Raw genomic sequence first — 13651 nt, 5'->3', positions numbered from 1 at the left:
GGGGCTAGGATTTATATGCATGAGCCATCAGTACCCAGGCTTCCTTACTCTTATATAATATGCAGTTTATAAATTAATGCTCAAATTGTCTGGTATGTAAGTGTTAAAGCAAATTTTCTTCACTTACAACTTAAATGCCTTTCAAATACAATTAACACTTTCTGGAAATACTGCCATGTTTAAAAATATTGCCAGATTTAAGTGGGCATTGTAGGGCACCCCTATATCTCAGTACTTAGGAGGCCAAGACAGAAGGATTGAGAATTCAAAAAAAAAAAAAAAACTTTAAAATTCTGGTGTAGTCCAATCTATTTTTTATGCTGTTGTTTGTGCTTTTGCCAGTTTACCCAGAATCCACTGCAAAACCCAAGAATATGAAGACTTACCCCTGTGTTTTCCTCTAAAATTTTACAGTTTTCACTTTTACAATGAAAACTGTGATACATTTTGACTTTTTTTTCCATATGGTGTGAGACAAGGGTCTAAATGAATTTTTTGGTATGGGGATAAGCAGTTGTGCCAACATCATTTTTAAAGAGACTGTTTATTCCTTCCATGGAATGACCTTGATAACCTTGTTGAAAATTACTTGAATGTAGTGAATGGGTTTATTTCTAAACTGTCAGTATATTTCATTGATCTCCATGTCTATTCTTGTGTGAGTATCGGTGCTTTGATTACTGTAGCTTTGATAGTAAGTTGAAATCTGGAAGTGTGAATTCTCCACCTTCTGTTTCTTATTTAACATTGTTTAGGCTACTTAGGTATTTTGTAATTCTATATGAATTTTAGCATGTGGTACTCCATTGCTGCAAAAATCATCATTGGGATGACAGGATTTGCACTGAGTCTTTAGATCTCTTAGGTTTATGTTGCCAACTTGACCATATTTCACCTTCCAAACGATAAACATAGTGTTTTCATTTATTTAGATCATCTTTAATTCATTCAGGAGCATTTTGGAACTTTCACTATTCCAGTCTTTTAGCTCTTTAGGTGGATATTGTCCTATGTATATTATTCATTTTGATACTGTGGTAAATGGAACTCATTTCCTTCCTTCCTTCCTTCCTCTCTCTCTCTCTCTCTCTCTCTCTCTCTCTCTCTCTCTCTCTCTCTCTCTCTCTCTCTCTTTTAGATAGAATCTTGCTATAAATCCCAGTCTGCACACAAACTCCCAGTCATCCTGCCTCAAAATCCCCATTGCTGGGGTTACAGACTTGGGCCACCACACCAGGTGCTTTGGTCCTCTTCTTTTTATGCAATTCTCTTCCAAGAGAAGACATAGGCCATCTTTGTCTTTCTCTCCAGGATCTCTAAACCTCCAGAAAATAGGAAGCACCTTCACCAAACACACATGTTCTTTCTATATGCCACCTGGAATTGGCCTGTCCTGTGGTTCTCACACTGTTGAAGTGAGGGATTCTTGTGCTATAGCAGAATGACATTGTTTAAAAGCCTGATAACTCTGCTTCAAGCAGCAAGAACAGGAAACCAGTGCCAATTAAGAGCTAGCGTTTATCTCTGAATTAGGAGTAAGTACAGCCCTGGTAGATGACTTTCTGTGGCAGTACCTCTTGCCAGCTGCTGGTCCATTCCTGGACCCTCACTTTTCATGTTCTACACCAAGATAGCTAAAGTGTTCAGGTCTCTCTTAAGTCTTGTGGAGAAAACAAGTTGGCCCTGCTTGGAGACCAAGATACTTGTAAATGACTATAGGCCAGATCTTCCCAATTGCTAGGCCTTAGGGGAAAGAAAATGTAATGGTGGTGTGCGTTGAAAAGATTTCCGCATGATGGCAGTAGTACTCCAGGAAGCACCATAAGCGCCATATTGATTACTCTTCTCCCGCCCTTCCTGTCTGAAAAAAAACTCTACCAAGAGAAAAAGATACCAGTGAAAATGGCTGCCTTGCATCTTACTCAGCTTGGGTGGAAAAGGCTCACACTACTGTATTTTTGCTCCTTTTCCATCTGAATCTGGTAAGCGCTGGGCACTGGTGGCTTAAGCCTCTAATCCTAGCTATTCAGGAGGCAGAGATCAGGAAGACTTGAAGCTAGCCCAGACAAATAGTTCCTGAGACTCTATCTCAAAAATACCCAACACAGAAAAGGGTTGTCGGACTGGCTCATGTGGCTCAGCGCCTGTCTAGCAAGCGTGAGGACCTGAGTTCAAACCCCAGTACTACCCTCCAAAAAAATTCACCCTCCTCCATCAAGGCTCTGTCCTTTCAGGAAGTAAATTTCCAGTAGATCTGTCCATTCAAGTGTGATTTACTTCACTCATGTGTTCCTTGTCCAGTAGTTTATCATGGCATCAAATTTTGTTCTTCTTAGGATAAATTTGGTGGATGAGGCTGGAAAACTAGGAAAGTGGTTCAAGCCTAAAGGACATCTTCTCTAGCAAAAAATTCACAAATCCCAATTGCTGTTTTTTGTTGGTGGTGTTATCTAATACAATTTTTCTACAAAGCCCCTCCTGTCAAAACCGATTAACCCTTATGTGGATTAATCCCTTATGTGGATTAATCCATTCATGAAGGCAGAGTCTTCATGATCTAATTACCTCCTAAAGGTCAGTTCTTCAAATACCATTAACATGTAATTTTGCAGATTAAGTTGGGAAAACTGTAATTCTGGGGACACACAATCAAATCGTAACATGATATGTCTCTAAAAATTCAAACAAAACCTTTTCTTTTCTTTTTGGCAGTACTTAGGTTTAGAACTCAGGGCTTGGTGCTTACTAGGCAGGTGCTCTACCACTTGAAACACACCCCCAGCCCAAGGCCTACTTTTCTAAAATAATATTTTTGAGCATATTTTCAATTTTAACTTTGTAGGCTGAAAATGTTGACAAACAAGGCTTAGTATGGATGATGATGTTTATGTAAATTCACGTTCCTCAAAGCTTTTCAGATACAAATACAGTCTAATCCAAACCACAATGTATACATCCAATTTTCATATAGATTTATTTCTAGTGTGAGACTAAATCTAGAAGAAGGTATGTATATTGACAGACATTCATGGAAGTAATCCAAAAGGTTATCAGTTGCTTTGAAAGGGTTTTTGGTAGTGCTTTCATTTGTGATCAGCACATGGCTATTTTCTGAGTCCTTGGCAACATCAATCTTTACTAATGATAGAATATAGTAAGACTTATACATCAGAAATATAATACACACATACATACCATGAAGTTACGGGAAGTAGCTGAAGAATACTTTTTGGCATAGAAAAAAATGCTGTGTTCTCATGTTAAATGATCAGAAAATGAGACAAAAGTCAGAGTAATTACTGATAGAAATGGAGCATGGATGACATATAATAACGACAGATATATTGTTTCTCCTCTAATGGTTCATGCCAAACTGTTCCAGAGAATTCAACACAAGGCTAACCAAGTGGAGGACTCCTTGCTTGTCTTGGAATGTAGCTAGTTAAAAATCCCCTTTGGCTTCGCATGGTGGTACCAGCCTGTAATCCCAGCACTTGAGAGGCTGAGGTGAAAGGATGCTGAATAGTCTGGAGTTGAAGACCAATAACAAGCAACAAAGTGAGACCCAGTCTCAAAAAACAAAAGACAAGAACAGAAATGCATACAAAAGGCAGACTTGGTGGCTTATAACCCAAACTACTCTTGAGGCTTAGGCAGGGGAATTAGCAGTTCTAGCCAGCCTGGACAACTGGGGTCCTATCTCCAAACATAGAAGAAGAAGGGCTGGGTGTAGAGCTCAGTGGTAGAGTACTTGCTTCACTTGCTTCATGCCATGGGTTCAATTTGCAGTACCAAAAAAATTAAAAATGTTAGTACATAAACAAAAATGGATAAATAAAAATTATATTTTAAAAAAAGGGTGTTGAGAGACCCCCTAATTCTAGCACTATGCAAACTATGCAGAAAGATCTCTCTGTTTCTGCCAGGCACAAGTGGCTCACGCCTATAATCCCAGCTACTTGGGAGGCAAAGATCAGGAGAATCATGGTTCCAAGACAACTGGGGCAAATAGTTCGAGAGACCATATCTTGAAAATACCCAACACAGAAATGGGGCTGGCTGAGTGATTCAAGTGGTAGAGCACCTGCCTAGCAAGCATGAAGCCCTGAGTTCAAATCCCAGACCTCTGAAAAAAATATAATAATAATTATAAAAATCTCCATTTCTAAACCAGCCTGGGCACGTAGCAAGTCCCTGTCTCAAAAATAAACTGGACAAGGACACACCAAAAATGAGAACTACACACCAATCTCCTTAATGAACACTGATGCAAAAATACTCAATAAGATAATGGCAAATCGAATTCAACAACATATCAGAAAGATCATTCACCACGACCAAGTCAGCTTCATCCCAGGGATGCAGGGGTGGTTCAACATATGCAAATCTATAAATGTAATACAGAACATTAATAGAAGCAAAGATAAAAACCACTTGATCATCTCAATAGATGCAGAAAAAGCCTTTGATAAGATCCAACACCATTTCATGATAAAAGCTCTAAGAAAACTAGGAATAGAAGGAATGTACCTCAACATTGTAAGGGCTATATATGACAAACCTACAGCCAACATCATACTTAACGGTGAAAAACTGAAACCATTTCCCCTAAAATCAGGAACGAGACAAGGGTGCCCACTATCCCCACTCCTATTCAACGTAGCACTGGAATTTCTGGCCAGAGCAATTAGACAAGAAGAAGAAATAAAAGGTATACAAATAGGTAAAGAAGTAGTCAGGCTGGGTGCCAGTAGCTCACTCCTATAATCCTAGCTATTCAGGAGGCAGAGATCAGGAGGATCACAGTTCAAAGCCAGCCTGGGCAAACAGTTCGTGAGACCCTATCTCAAAAGACCCTATCACAACAAATTGGGCTGGTGGAATGTCTCAAGGTAAAGGCCCAGAATTGAAGTTGCAGTACCACAAAAAAAAGAAGTAGTCAAATTATCCCTATTTGCAGATGACATGATCTTATACCTTTAAAGACCCTAAAAACTCCACCAAAAAACTAGACACTATAAACAGCTTCAGCAAAGTAGCAGAATACAAAATCAACTTACAAAAATCAGTATCCTTTCTGTATATGAACAATGAACAGATTGAGAAAGAATATAGGAAAACAATTCCATTTACAATAGTCTCAAAAAAAATCAAATACCTAGGAATAAACTTAACAAAGGATGTAAATGACCTGTACAAGGAGAACTACAAATCACTGAACAAAGAGATCAAAGAAGACTACAGAAGATGGAAAGATCTCCCATGCTCATAGACTAGCAGAATCAACATAATAAAAATGGCTATACTACCAAAAGCTATATACATGTTCAATGCAATTTCCATCAAAATCCCAATGACATTCATCACAGAGATTGAAAAATCTACCCTAAAGTTCATTTGAAAACACAAAAAACCACAAATAACCAAGGCAATACTGAGCAAAAAAAGCAATGCTGAAGCTATCACAATACCCAACTTCAAACTATGCTACGGAGCCATAGCAATAAAAACAGCATGGTACTGGCACAAAAACAGATATGAAGACCAGTGAAACAGAATAGAGGACCCAGATATGAATCCATGCAGCTACACTCACCTAATTATTGACAAAGGCACCAAAGACATACACTGGAGAATAGACAGCATCTTTAACAAATATTGCTGGGAAAAGTGGTTATCTGCCTACAGAAGACTGAAACCAGATCCATGCCTATCACTCTGTAGTAGTATCAACTCAAGGTGGATTGAGGACCTTAATATGAGATCCAAAATCTTGCAGTTACTACAGCAGGAAAGAGCAGGGAATACACTGGAAGCAATAGCTATAGGCAAGAACTTCTTCAGTTCAACTCCAGCAGCCCAGCAACTAAGAGAAAGGATTGACAAATGGGACTACATGAAATTAAAAAGCTTCTGCACAACAAAAGAAATGGTTTCTAAATTGACCAGACCACCCACGGAGTGGGAGAAAATCTTTGGTAGCTATACATCAGACAAAGGACTGATAACCAGAATATACAGGGAGCTCAAAAAACTAAACTCTCCCAGAATCAATGAACCAATAAAGATGTGGGCAACTGAATTAAACAGAACTTTTTCAAAGGAAGAAATCCAAATGGCCAAAAAACACATGAAAAAATGCTCACCATCCCTGGCCATAAAGGAAATGCAAATCGAAACCACACTAAGATTCTACCTAACCACAACAAATGTTGGCAAGGATTCAGGGAAAAAGGAACCCTCATACACTGCTGATGGCAATGTAAGCTAGTGCAACCACTCTGGAAAACAATATGGAGGCTTCTTAAAAAACTAAACATAGATCTGCCATATGATCCAGCAATCCCACTCTTGGGGATATACCCAAAGGAATTTGACTCAGGTTACTCCAGAGGCACCTGCACACCCATGTTTATTGCAGCACTATTCACAATAGCCAAGTTATGGAAACAGCCAAGCTGCCGCCCTACTGACGAATGGATTAAGAAAATGTGGTATTTATACACAATGGAATTTTACTCAGCCACAAAGAGGAATGAAATTTTGTCATTCACAAGTAAATGGATGGAACTGGAGAACATCATCTTAAGCGAAGTTAGTCAGGCTCAAAAGGCAAAAAATTGCATGTTCTCCCTCATATGTGGATTATAGACCTAAAAAAATGCAGAAATATTACTGGACATGGATCACACACTATGGGGAGACCGTGCATGGGAGGAATAGGGAAAGGGAAGGAAACCTAAAACTTGAATGTGGTTGATGTGCTCACTGTAGAGGAGCAAATAAGGTAATCTTAAACTGGCAGAGGTCACTATGGGAAGGGGACTAGGAAATAGTGAAGAGCGCTAGTAGAGATGAACCAATGTGGGTTGCTATACACTTATGGATAGTAACAATACTAGGATCTCTCTGTATAGCTAGCTTCATCTCAAACTAGCAAAAAGGCTATGCCTTTCTTATTATCTCTTCTGTCTTCTCTTCAACAAAATTGGAGAACAAGAGGGCAGAACAGGTTCTGCCTGGAAAGGGGGTGCGGGGAGAAGAAAGCCCAACAATGTATACACATGTAAGTAAGTGTAAAAACCATAAAATAAAATTTAAAAATAAAGACTTGAATTTGTGAATTTTTTTCTAGACAAGAAGTCCTCCAAGTATGAAGCAAGGTTCTCCTATCTTTGCCTTCATCCACCACATTTATTACACTTAATGCCCATGGCAAACTACTGAAAAAGCAACACTGAGTGAAATATATGAAACCTGAACTGTCAGAGTCCAGCAGAAACGTACTTCCTGAAAGGACAATAGTTCTGATGGAGGAGGGTGGATTTAGGCCTGTTTGGTTTCAGATGGGAAAAGAGCAAAAAATACAGCAGTCTGAGCCTATTTGACTCAACTGGCCAAAAGGAAATGCAGCCATCATTCCTGGTGCATTTGTCCCTGGGTGGCATTTTTTTCACACAGGAAGGGCGGGAGAAGAGCACTGAAGGATGGCGCTAATATGTCTATCTGCAGCAATGCTGCCATCATGCGGAAATAGTTTTAATACAGAGTGCGCCATTACAGTTTCCTTCCCATGAAGCATTGCAGTTGAAGAAAGGTCTGGTTTGAGAGGACTTAGATGAACTTGGGCTTCAAGTTCGTCCTCTTTGACTTTTCCTAAGGCTCTAAGCAAGACCTGGACAGTGGAGCTATCTCGGTGTAGGATGAGAAGGTGAGGAGCCTAGAGTGGACAAGCTGCTGTCAGGAGACTCTGACACAGGAAGTCATTGGGCTGGGCTGGGTTAGTTCCGGTGTGGACAGGCCAGAGGAACACACTCAAAGGCGAATGCAGACTCTGGAAGAGTTGTGTCCTGTTCTTGTCAGTAAGAGGAGTTCGCAGGTGTGCTATGGAGCTTGGGCGCGTGGGTGCTCCATAGCTCTGTCAGAGTATATTAGGCCTATTCCAAAGGAAGCTTTGCAGCCTTTGTATACTTTTGACTACTCTCAGGTGAAACAAAATTTGCTAAAAGGTTTATCATCTCAGATGAATTCACAAAAGGGGAGGATATGAAATTCTTCGTCAAAACTTTCCATAGGAAATTTTTTAAATTTGTGTATTTACTTTTAATTTTTATATCTCAAATTTCCTTCTGTGTTTTTTGTTTTTTTTTTTTGAGACAGGGTCTTGCTATGTAGTTCAGGATGCCCTGGAATTCTCCATTAAGTACCTGGGACCACAAATCACATTACACTAATCCGTGTTCTTATCTACCTGTTTCATAGCTGGTTGGTGATAATGGTGCCTCATAGGCCTGTTCTCTTGTCAGAATTAATTAAAACTCCATCAGCCTTTTCTGTAGGGCTGAGGGTTTAATAATCATTGTTAGTGTCTTTGGCTGGCATGGGGGAGGCCCTGCATTGATGCCCATCCAGAAAAAAAACAAAACTCCAACCAATCAAGAAAACAAGTAAACAGGACCATTTTTCTAGGACTGAAAAAATCAGCTTACAACTCCAGTGTTGCTGCCTTCTGGACTCATGGGATTCTTCTGAGCACCTTCTACCTTAGGTACCCCCATTTAGACGTGGGATTCTCTCCAGCTAGTCATAGGAGAACTGGGCTCCAAGAGTTTGGGTAGCCTTCGACCACAACACCAAACTGCCATTGGCAGCTAACATGCTGCCAATGTGTCCCTGCCTTCAACTAAGACTTGAGCTCCTTTTCCTTTACCCAGATGCTTGCAAGCACTCAAGACTCCACCCAGGGCTGTGCTAAAGCTCCGCCCCTCCACTTCCCTTACCTAAGGCCTCAAAGCCGCTGCACTCATTCTGGATCCCTAGTTCTCCATGCTCTACACCAAGATTCTGCATTGGCGCGTTGCTACTGCCTGACTGCAGAGGACATGGAAGGCCAAGCTTGGTTCTGGGCCCATTTGACATTCCACAGGCCCTATCTTCCTCAGCTGCTAGAGTTTGCATGGAGGGAACCGCTCATGGCTTTGACATTTCTGAAACTATTCCCGCATGATGGCAGTGTTGGCCCAGAAGAGTCAGGGAACTTTGCCCTCAAGGGCTTTCCTTCTGCCAGTCCTGTTTGAAAAAAAAAAACGCTGGATGAGACAAACAGACTAGAAAATTTGCCTACCTTGCCCTTTTTTGCTTCTCTCTGAGAATTTTGCTTTGGGTTTCCATTTGATATCAAAGTGAAATCTCACGGTCGAAAAAAATATAAAAGGAGATCTAAGTAACCCACCCTCATCAGGGATCCTCTCTCTTCAAGAACTCAAACTCCACGTGACCCAGTCTTCTCATTTCTGCTCTTCCTCACACAGCCTCTGTCTGCAGTATTTCCTGAAGATGTCCAATCAGCCTGTGGTCTTGAGGGTCATGTCTAGAAAGGAAAAGAAAATGTGTACACCTAGGGCTTGGAGCAGAGCCAAGCTAGGCACCAGGACACTTGGTTCTCATCCTGGGTCACTTAGCAAGTTCCCTGAGCATCCTACTCCATACCCTGACCTTGACACTAGGCCTTGTATGTCCAGTGGGAGGCAGGCTTTAGTGGTGCCCTAAAAGCAGGGTCCAGATAGCTCTCAAGACTGAATGCTAGGGCTAGTGAGTGGCTCGAGTGGTAGACCACCTGTCTAGCAAGGGTGAGACACTGAGTTCAAATCCTAGTACCACCAAAAAAAAACCGCCCTACTTGGAGAGACATACATTGGAAGGACAGTAAACATTCATTGTGATAAGTCACAGTATTTTGTCTCATGGTTCATTTAATGTTGGAGCACAAGCGTTGTCCACAATCATTAAATGGCCTGTGACTATTTACAATGGTTTTACTGTCCATGTGTATTACTATTTTTCACCTAGGAATCCATCATATTTTCTTATTGGTGACTAATTCAAGCAGTGTGTCATGAAGTTTTGTATTAAACACGAAAACTTTTGACTTATTTACTCCAGTTCCTTCAATGCATAGACACAGAGTTCTGTGCAGACAGCGAAACACTAGGATAAATTTGCATTTAAATTGAATACAGTTACACATTGCATCTTAGAACAGATATTTTCACTTATGATTCCTGGGAAGTTTTGGCACTGCCATAAAAAACTGCAAGACCTGGATTTTGGAAAATAACACATTTGCAAAGATGTTCTTGATTGGCTTATTCATGAAAAAATAGTAAGTTCTCATTTAACTTTTTTTTTTTTTTTGGTGAGACTGGGGTTTGAACTCAAAACAAAGCAAGCACTCTACTGCTTGATCCATGCCTCTAGTCCATTTTCCTCTAGCTGGAGATGGGGGTCTCACAAACTGTTTGCTCAGGCTGGCCTCAAACTGCGATCTTCCTGATCTCATCCTCCCAAGTAGCTAGGATTACAGGCTTGAGCCACCAGCACTCGGCTGTATGTTTACATTTTTAAAACACTAACATACTGCTTTCCTTAGCATCTGCCCAATTTTGCATCCCCACTAGCACTGTAGGAGGGTTTCATTTTCTTCATATCCTTTCCAGTACTGTCCATCCTTCCTTCCTTCCTCCCTTTCTCTCTCTCTTCCTCCCTCTCTGTTTTGGTTGGTAGTGGTGGGATTTGAACTCAGCGCCTTGTGCTTACTAAACAAGTACTCTACCACTTATCAATGACCCCAGTCCAGTACTTGTACTTCCTTCATTAAAAGAGAGTGGGGGTGCAAATAGGAGTGCTACTCAGGAAGTAGAGGTTGGCAGTTCAAGGCCAACCTGGCCAACACCTCATTCAACAAACAAGCTGAGTGTTGTGATTCCCATCTGTATTCCCAGTCCAGTGAGAGGCACAGGTAAGTGAGTCCAAGTCTGAGGTCACCCTGGGCAAAAATAAAGTGAGATCCTATCTGAAAAATAATTAAAGCAGCCAGGCACTGTTGGCTCACACCTGTAATCCTAGACACATGGGATGGTGAAATTAGGAGGATCAAGGTCTGAGGCCAGCCCAGACAAATAGTTTGTGAGATCCCCCTCATCTCCAAAAAAACAGAGTAAAATGGACTGGAGATGTGGCTCACATAGTAGAGTGCTTGCTTTGCAGGTATGAAGCCCTGAGTTCAAACCCCAGTCCCACCAAAATAATAAATAAGCCAAGCCAAAAGGGTTTGAGAGAGGTTTCCTAGCAAGAGCCCTGAATACCCACGTACAGTATTTAAAAAAAAAAAAATCTGTTGTGTGTGAAGTGATATCATAGGTTTGATTTATATTTTTATGCAGACTAACAACCATATTTTCATGTACTTATTGGCTATTTGTATAACTTCTTGGGAAGACATCTATTCAGGCTTGCTGTTTTTATAAGTTGTGGTTGTGGGGGTTTTTTGTTTTGTTTTCTATTGAGTAATAAGAGTTCTTTAGTATTCTGGGTTATTGATTTACAAATATTTTCTCCCATTCTTCTGGCTGCCTCTGATGCAAAAAAAAAAAAAAAAAAACTTTGTTGAAGAGACTATTGATTCCTCCATCGAACGACCATGATCATGTTGTTGAAAATCACTTGACCGTGGCGTATTTATGTCTGGATGTCAATCCATTCTAATGACTTCTGTGTCTTTTCCTCTATGAGTAGCACACTGCTTCAGTTGCCATAACGCTGGTAGTAAGTTTTGAAACCTGGAAGTGAGAGACCTCCACCTTGGTTTTGTTATTTCAGATTGTTTTGGCTGTTTTGGCTCATGCCTGTAATCCTAGCTACTTGGGAGCTTGCAGGGTTTTTGGACTTTGTCTCTTTATGCACATCTGCTCCAATAAAAGAAGACATAACTCCTTGTTGCCCTTCTTTTCAGGCCCTACAAGCCTCCAGATGATTGGGTGCACCTGAGAACTTTACAACACACACTTGATTCTTCTGTAAGTCTCCTGGAACTGGTCTGTCCTTGCAGTCCTCCCACTGCTAATAATGAGGGATCCATGGGCCATAGTCATAGTACAGTAACATTTTCTAAAATATCACTTCCTCTAACTCTTGCTCAAATGGACAGTAACAGGCAACAGATGCCCCCAAGAGATTTTCTTTGGTTCCTCTGGTCTTGCCCACAAGTTAGAGTAAGCAAGGCACACACCGCATGGTCCCATGACTTCCTGTGTCCATGTCTCCGGGCAGCTGCTGGTCCACTCTAGGCCCTTCACTCTTCAGGATCACATCAAGATAGCTCCAGTGTCCAAGTCACTCCGAGGGCTTTAGGAGAAAGCAAGGATGCCTAGCTTGGAGCCCAAGCCTCTCTTAACTCCCTACAAACCAGACCTACCCTGAACCGCTGGCGCTCATGGGAAGAAAACTGCAATGGCGCACTGTATACTGAAACGATTTCCACACGATGGCAGTAAAGTTCCAGATAACGTCCACAAGAGCCATCTTGAGTGCTCTTCTCCCGCCCTTTCTGTCTAAAAAAAACCGCCACATGGCGATAACCATACCAGGAAATGTGTTAGCCCTGCGTTTTGGCCCAATTTGGTAGAAAAGGCTCACACTGCTTCATCTTTTCCTAGTTTTGAATCTGAAACTCAAACTGAGGCCTGAATCCACCTTTCTCCATCAGTACTCTTGTACACTTAAATGTGATTTCCTTCACTCTGTGTTCCTTGTCCAGTGGTTTGCCATGGCATAGAACTGTGTCCTACATGTGACAGAACTGTAGAAGACACCTTCTCCAGCAAAACAATTCACAACCCAAATGCTGTTTTGTTGGTTAGTACAACTTTTTTTTTTTTTTTTTAAACAAAGTCACTATGGCCTAAACACTATTTACCCATGAGTACATTAATCTCAGGAAGGCCAAGTTCTCATAATCTAATTACTTCCCGAAGGCCTCTTCTCCAAATACCATTAACATATAAATGGAGATTAAATTTCCAACACAGAAATTGTGGGGCACACACAATCAAACCATACCAAGATGTATTTCTAAAAATTCAATCAAAAGAATTGTCTACTTTTCCCAAGCAAATTTTTGAGAATATATTTTCCAGTTTTACCTTTATTTACACTATAGCCTCAACTTACTAGCAAATAAGGCTTACTATTGGTGATATTCATGTAAATTCAGGTTCATCAAAACTTTTTTGGGGGTGGTACTGAGGTTTGAACTCAGGACCTCATGCTTGCTAGGCAAGGCACTCTATCAACTGGAGCCACTGTGCCAGCTCTTTTTTGTGTTGGGTTTTTTTGAGATAGGGTCTCTCGAACTGTTTTTACCTAGGCCGACTTACTTAGAACTGTGATCCTCCTGATCTATGCCTCACAAGTAGGTAGGAGTCCAGCCATGAGCCACCAGACACCCAACCCTTACAAGCTTTTAAAATCAAACCTGCTCTAATCCAAACTATGAGTACACATTCAGCCAATTTTCATACAGATTTTTTCCTAGTATGAGACTAAATCTAGAACAAGATATGTATACATTGACAGACATTCATGGAAGGAATCAAAAAGGCTGTCAGTTGCTTTGAAAGGACTTTTTGGTAGTGCTTTCATTTGTGATCAGCACATGGTTATTTTCTGAGTCCTTAGGAAGCATCCATCTTTAATGTATTGAACATACATGAGAGAATATACTAAGCTTTGTATGTAGGAGCTATAACACACACACGTGAATGCATAAGCACACACACATCATAAAGTCTTAGAAAATAGTTGAATATTTCAT

The 13651-nt window shown here is 40.7% G+C and overlaps 2 long non-coding RNA genes across 3 annotated transcripts in view; one reads left to right on the top strand and one right to left on the bottom strand.

Annotated features, from left to right (window-relative positions):
- Positions 1-13651, bottom strand: part of LOC109675454 (uncharacterized) — a 62968-nt gene that overhangs the window by 33798 nt on the left and 15519 nt on the right. For both annotated transcript variants that reach the window (XR_002211435.2, XR_012444623.1), the window contains exon 3: positions 9233-9370. This is a non-coding gene — a long non-coding RNA (uncharacterized lncRNA). The remainder of the gene's footprint in view (positions 1-9232; positions 9371-13651) is intronic.
- LOC141419894 (uncharacterized) overlaps positions 1-13651 on the top strand; it is an 89792-nt gene that overhangs the window by 60649 nt on the left and 15492 nt on the right. Inside the window, exon 2 of the long non-coding RNA XR_012444624.1 lies at positions 11792-11855. This is a non-coding gene — a long non-coding RNA (uncharacterized lncRNA). The remainder of the gene's footprint in view (positions 1-11791; positions 11856-13651) is intronic.

Source organism: Castor canadensis, chromosome X (genome assembly GCF_047511655.1).
Source record: "Castor canadensis chromosome X, mCasCan1.hap1v2, whole genome shotgun sequence".
Classification (NCBI taxonomy): Eukaryota; Metazoa; Chordata; class Mammalia; order Rodentia; family Castoridae; genus Castor; species Castor canadensis.
Note: the sequence above shows the minus strand (reverse complement) of the source record. Positions and strands in the feature narration are given on the sequence as shown.